This window comes from Acinonyx jubatus, chromosome A2 (assembly GCF_027475565.1).
Source record: "Acinonyx jubatus isolate Ajub_Pintada_27869175 chromosome A2, VMU_Ajub_asm_v1.0, whole genome shotgun sequence".
NCBI lineage: Eukaryota > Metazoa > Chordata > Mammalia > Carnivora > Felidae > Acinonyx > Acinonyx jubatus.
The window spans coordinates 4,631,050-4,636,706 of NC_069383.1; the positions used below are offsets into that span (position 1 = coordinate 4,631,050).

At 51.5% G+C, this 5,657-nt stretch overlaps 1 pseudogene; it reads left to right on the top strand.

Annotated features, from left to right (window-relative positions):
* The first annotated feature begins 1,295 nt into the window (after positions 1-1,295).
* LOC113596759 (40S ribosomal protein S2-like) lies at positions 1,296-2,059 on the top strand (annotated as a pseudogene).
* Positions 2,060-5,657: the final 3,598 nt, after the last annotated feature.

The window sequence follows — 5,657 nt, forward strand, 5'->3', positions numbered from 1 at the left end:
CACGTGGTTCAATCACGGCTCTGTAAGCAGTGCTCTTTGTGAGACAGTGGAAGGGAGTAAGCCACAGAAGTCCCAGCACAAGGTCAAAACGGAAACTATTGATTTTCCCAATTATCTTTTCTCCCAAACATTTCAGATATTTCCTCTAACACCACCTCCTGTTACTTTATGGGTAAAATCTACCCTGCTGCCCTCTTCGTAGCTTTGCTTCCTACCAGCACAGTAAAGGCCTCCCTGCCCTGGGCCATCCCTGGCACCTGTGTGCTGTGTGGGAAGAGAGTCCTGGAAGGTGGGCACGTGGATATGCCATCCTTCTGTGACCCAGAGGGAAGAGGCACCGAGCAGCTTTGCCTCCACGTCATTCATTCTCAGCGCATATGAGATGTCATGGGGCTTTATGAGTGCTAAATCAGTTTTATTGGCCATATGATTTGATTGATCTTGTTAGTCTTGACAAGAAATCAATTGGAAAAAAATATATGGACCTTCCCGGAATGGGCTCTCCATCTTAAGGTAAAAGAACAATCTAACAGGCAGAGAGGAAGATCCAAGGAGCAGCCTTGGTAAAATATGACCAAACCCAAGGCCCTGGGATGACACTACTTTCTGGTCTCTGAAGACGGAAGGAAATGAGGAAGGAGACCCAGGAAAGGGATCCAGTAAATTCAGGGATGTCACCTCCGGATGAGCCTGGGAGCTTCAGAAAAGACAAGCCACTGTGTGCCCACACGTGCCCCGGGCTCCTACCACAAAATCACAGGGGAAGAGCCGTTACGGAATCTCCCAACGTGATGAAAAGGGTAAGACTGTCTTGGGTCCAAATCATCCTGACTCCGCCATTTTCTAGTTGGGCGACCCTTCCTTCTCTGCCCCTCAGTGTGCTAACCTGTTAGAAGTGATAGGACCTATTGCACAAGACAACCGTGGAAAATGACGCGAGGCTGATGTGAAACAGCAGGTGCAGAAGATGCACATGGCCCCATGCACCTGTGGGCACAGGGCACGTCCCTCACTTCCTGTGACCTCTAGTTATAAAGGCAAGTCCAGTGCCAGTTCAACAAAGGGCAGGATGACTCAGTGGCAATAGAACCCCACAGACCAAGGTTCAAATATGGATTCTGACAACATACCCAACTGTGACGTCTTTGTTTCTTTGTCTGTGAAACGACCCTGCATCAGAATCACTTGTAGAGCGGCATTAGTCTGCTCTGGCTGCCATAAAAGAATACCACAAACAAGGTGGTTTAAATGTCAGAAACTGGCCTCTTCTCCAAGAGAAGAGCAAACCGCAGACGATGCTGGTGCTGCAGGAGCTTCCGAGAGGCTTTGGCAGCAGCATCTGGGGCTGTGGTCATGCTCATGGTGATGGTTGTGGCCAAGGCCAAGGCCACACAGCTCACAGAGGCAAGGCGGAGGGCACGAAGGGGATCCCCGCCACCAAGCGGGGCCACCTGGTCAAGGACAGGAAGATCAAGTCCCTGGAGGAGATCTTCTCTTCTCCCTGCCCATCAGGGAATCTGAGATCATTGATTTGTCCCTCAAAGACGAGGTTTCAGAGATTACGCCTGTGCAAAAGCAGACCCAGGCTGGCCACAGGACCAGGTTCAGGGCACTTGTTGCCATCAGAGATGACCATGGATATGTTGGATATGTCGGTCTGGGTGTTAAGTGCTCCGAGGAGGTAGCCACTGCCGTCCGTGGGGCCATCACCCTGACTAAGCTGCCCACTGTCCAGTACGGCGAGGCTACTGGGGTAACCGGACCAGCAAGCCTCACATTGTGCCACCAAAGGTGACCGGCCACCGTGGCTCTGCGCTGGTGTGCCTCATTCCTGCCCCCAGAGGCACTGGCATCATCTCAGCCCCTGTGCCCAAGAAGCTACTGACAATGGCCGGTGCTGACGACGGCTGCCCCTCGGCCGGGGACTGCACCCCACCTGGGGCAACTTCACCAAGGCCACTTTGATGCCATTTCCAAGGCGTATGGCTATCTCACCTCCGACCTCTGGGGAGAGACCGAGTTCCCCAAGTCTCCCTATCAGGAATTCACTGTCTTGTAAGACCCACACCAGACTCCAGCCACCACACAGTTTTGTACAAGAAAAATAAAGTAAATTAAAGCCTGTTTAAAGAAAAGCAGTAATTGATTTTCTCACAGTCCTGGAGGCTCAGAGTCCCAGATCAAGGTGCTGGCTGATTTGGTTTCTGGGGAGAGCTCTCCTCCTGGTGTATAGACAGCCACCCTGTGGCCTCCTGTGGACACTAAACCTATCAGATCAGGGCTCCACCTTTTTATCTCATTTATCCTTGACTGCTTCTGTAAAGGCCCCATCTGCAAACAGTCACAACCTGGGGGGTTAGGGCTTCAACATACGAATTTGGAAGGAACACAATTCAATCCACAGCAAGCACTTATTAAAAATACAGATTGCGGGGCCCCATCCCGGGCCAAAGAATCCAAGCCCCTGGAGGTGGAACGCCGGAAGGTGAATTTTTAACAAGTTTTCTCCACCTGACCCCCTTCGTGCCCCTGCCAGGTCACCACACGCACAGTTTCATTTTCAGAACAGCTGGGCACATTGTAGGTGGGCTGGGACTGCCTTGTCCCCTCCGATGGCAGGGGAGCCCTTTGTGAGGACTGAATTGCTGAAGGGTCCCTTGTAAGACCCCAGTGTACCAGCAGCAGGTGTATGATGGGGCATCTTCTCTGTCCCCTCTTCTAACCTGGGCCTCCTCGGCTGCTGCAGGGGGAGCCTCTGTGGGCTTGAGAGTAAGTCACCAGGAGGTTTTAGAGACCTTGTAGTTTCAGAAGAGAAACATGGGAAGAAATCAAAAAGCAAGAGCAGTTTAGAGAGCCAGCTCCCAGACAGCAGAAGGCACCTCCAGCCTGCCTCGTGCAGACACCCATCACCCTATGACTGCCAAGACTCTGCCAGACTTCCTCAATTTTTTCTTTTAATCATTTTGGTCAGACTGTAGAAATTCATCCTATAGGATGAACAGGGTCCAATAGGCCCTTTGTACAGGTGAGGAAACAGACGGAGAGATCTAGGAATTCTAGTTTAAAATTAATTTGGGGGGCTCCTGGGTGGCTCAGTTGGTTAAGTGTCTCTCGATCTCGGCTCAGGTCATGATCTTGTGGTTCGTGGATTCAAGCCCGCGTCGGACTCTATGCTGATAGAGCAGAACCTGCTTGGGATTCTCTCTCTCTCTCTCTCTCTCTCTCTCGTTCTCGCTCTCGCTCTCAAAATGAATAAACTTTTAAAAACTTTTTAATAAAAATAAAATAAATTTGGGTCTTTAGCAACAAAATTCAGGCTGAACAAATACGAGAGGGGTATTTCCAGAATGGAAATACATAGAGAATTCCAGGGCTCTTAGTCAATTACATGTTTTGTGAGTTGAGTAAACTGAGCACCTCTGGTCTAACAGGCCTGAAGCGACTGCATGGTCGGAGGGTCCGGGGGGTGGGGGTGGCTGCCTGGAGCACAAGGCGCTTCTCACGGCGGCCAGTCTGATGCAGAATCTCGGGGCCAGTGGACTGTGTGGGTAGAAGGAACGTGGCCTGGGGGGTGGGATGGGGTGCAAGGAAAGAGGGGGAAGGATCAGAAGGAGAGCCTCATCTAGAGGTCTTAAAAACTGCCCTTGGCAATTACAGAATCCCACCAGGCACCTAGTAGAATGGCACAATCTGGAACAGTGAGGCACCAGACGCTGGGAGCATGCAGGGCAACGGCGATCGAGGCCATTCTGTGCTGGTGGGGGTGCGACACGTGACACTTCAGTGGTTTCCCACAAACCCAAAGGTGCTCATCACGCAGTCGCAGAATCGCGCTCCGCACCACGTTGGGTCACCGCCACTGCCTGAGGCTCAGCTGATGCCTGTGGAGACATGAGCCCTCCCACAGCCTGAGACTCAGACAGCCTGGCCTCACAGAGAGTGGGACCAAGGCTGTGTCACTGCTGCCTGCAGAGCGGGGTCCTCACCTAAAATACAGGCCCGGCCAGCTGATTTCCACAGTCCCCTCTCCCTGTCGCCTCCAGGATCTCCAGCCCCCAGCCAGGCTGAGCAGGGGTGCACAGGTCTGCAGCCTGGAGCGGACCCCACCCAGGATCCCACCCGGGGGACGCGCACGCGCATGCGGACCCCTCTGGGAGTTAAACTGGCTAAGAGGTGAACACCAGAAGTGGTCTAGGAGAAGGAAGATCTTTAAGGAGATATTCTAAGGAAATGCCTAGTATGAGGTTCCTCAAAAGATTAAAAATAGAACGACCCTACGACCCAGCAATTGCACTACTAGGCATTTATCCACAGGATACAGGTGTGCTGTTTCAAAGGACACACGCACCCCCATGTTTCTAGCAGCACTATCGACAAGAGCCAAAGTATGGAAAGAGCCCGAATGTCCATCGATGGATGATGAATGGATAGAGAAGATGTGTGTACATACGATGGAATACTACTCAGTGATCAAGAAGAATGAAATCTTACCATTTGCCACAACGTGGATGGAACTAGAATGTATTATGCTAAGTGAAATCAGTCAGAGAAAGACAGATACATGATTTCACTTATATGGAATTTAAGAAACAAAAACAGATGAACACAGGAGAAGAGAAGGAAAAATAAAAGAAGATAAAAACAGAGAGGGAGGCAAACCATAAGAGACCCTTAAATACAGAGAACAGACTGAGGGTTGCTGCAGGGGATGGGGTTGGGGGATGGGCTAAACGGGTGACGAGCACTGAGGAGGACACATGTTGGGATGAGCACTGGGTGTCATATATAAGGGATGAATCTCTGGCTTCTACTCCTGAAACCAGTATTATGCTGTATGTTAACTAACCTGAATTTAAATAAATGTAAAAAGTGCCTAGAAAGGGTTTTCCACCACCCCCCCCCACACACACACACATACACCCCACACACAAAATGGTGTTTAGAGATTAAGAAAAGGGGGTAACATAAGCTGAATTTACATTTTTTTTAATGTTTATTTATTTTCGAGAGACAGAGTGCGAGTTGGGGAGGGGCAGAGAGAGAGGGAGGCACAGAATTCGAAGCAGGTTCCAAACACAGAGCCCGACGCGGGGCTCGAACTCATGAACGACGAGATCACGACCTGAGCCGAAGTCAGACGCTTAACCGACTGAGCCACCCAAGGGCCCCCAATAAGCTGAACTGACAAAGAAAATCCACAGTGACACTCGCTCCCCCACTTCGGCCAGCCTCCTGCCAGCAGGGAGCGAGCCTGGCTCTGGAGCTGCCTCCTCCTTCGTCCCCAGAGACCCCTGCTCGGGGCGGGGCCCTCGGCTCGTGCTGGCCTCCATCACCGGCTGACTCACAGATGGCGAGCTGCCCCCTCCCCCAGCATGACCAGCCTCCCCCCGGGGCCCCAGGCCCACCCTCAGTTACTGCCTGTGCCAGGCAGCCCGGCTGAGTTTACCAGACCGTATAGTGGATGCAATTTTCAGTCAACGTGCTCCGTCACAAAGATATTTTTCACTAAGTGACAATATATTTCAGTCAAGGGGTGGTCACCGATTTAGTATATTAGTGCTATGGATCTAAATCAGTTGCTGCGTGTCTGGGCGAGGCGGTGATATGTCAGACTCAATAGGTGCTATATCTGGTTCAGCGGGTGATATATGGGAGTC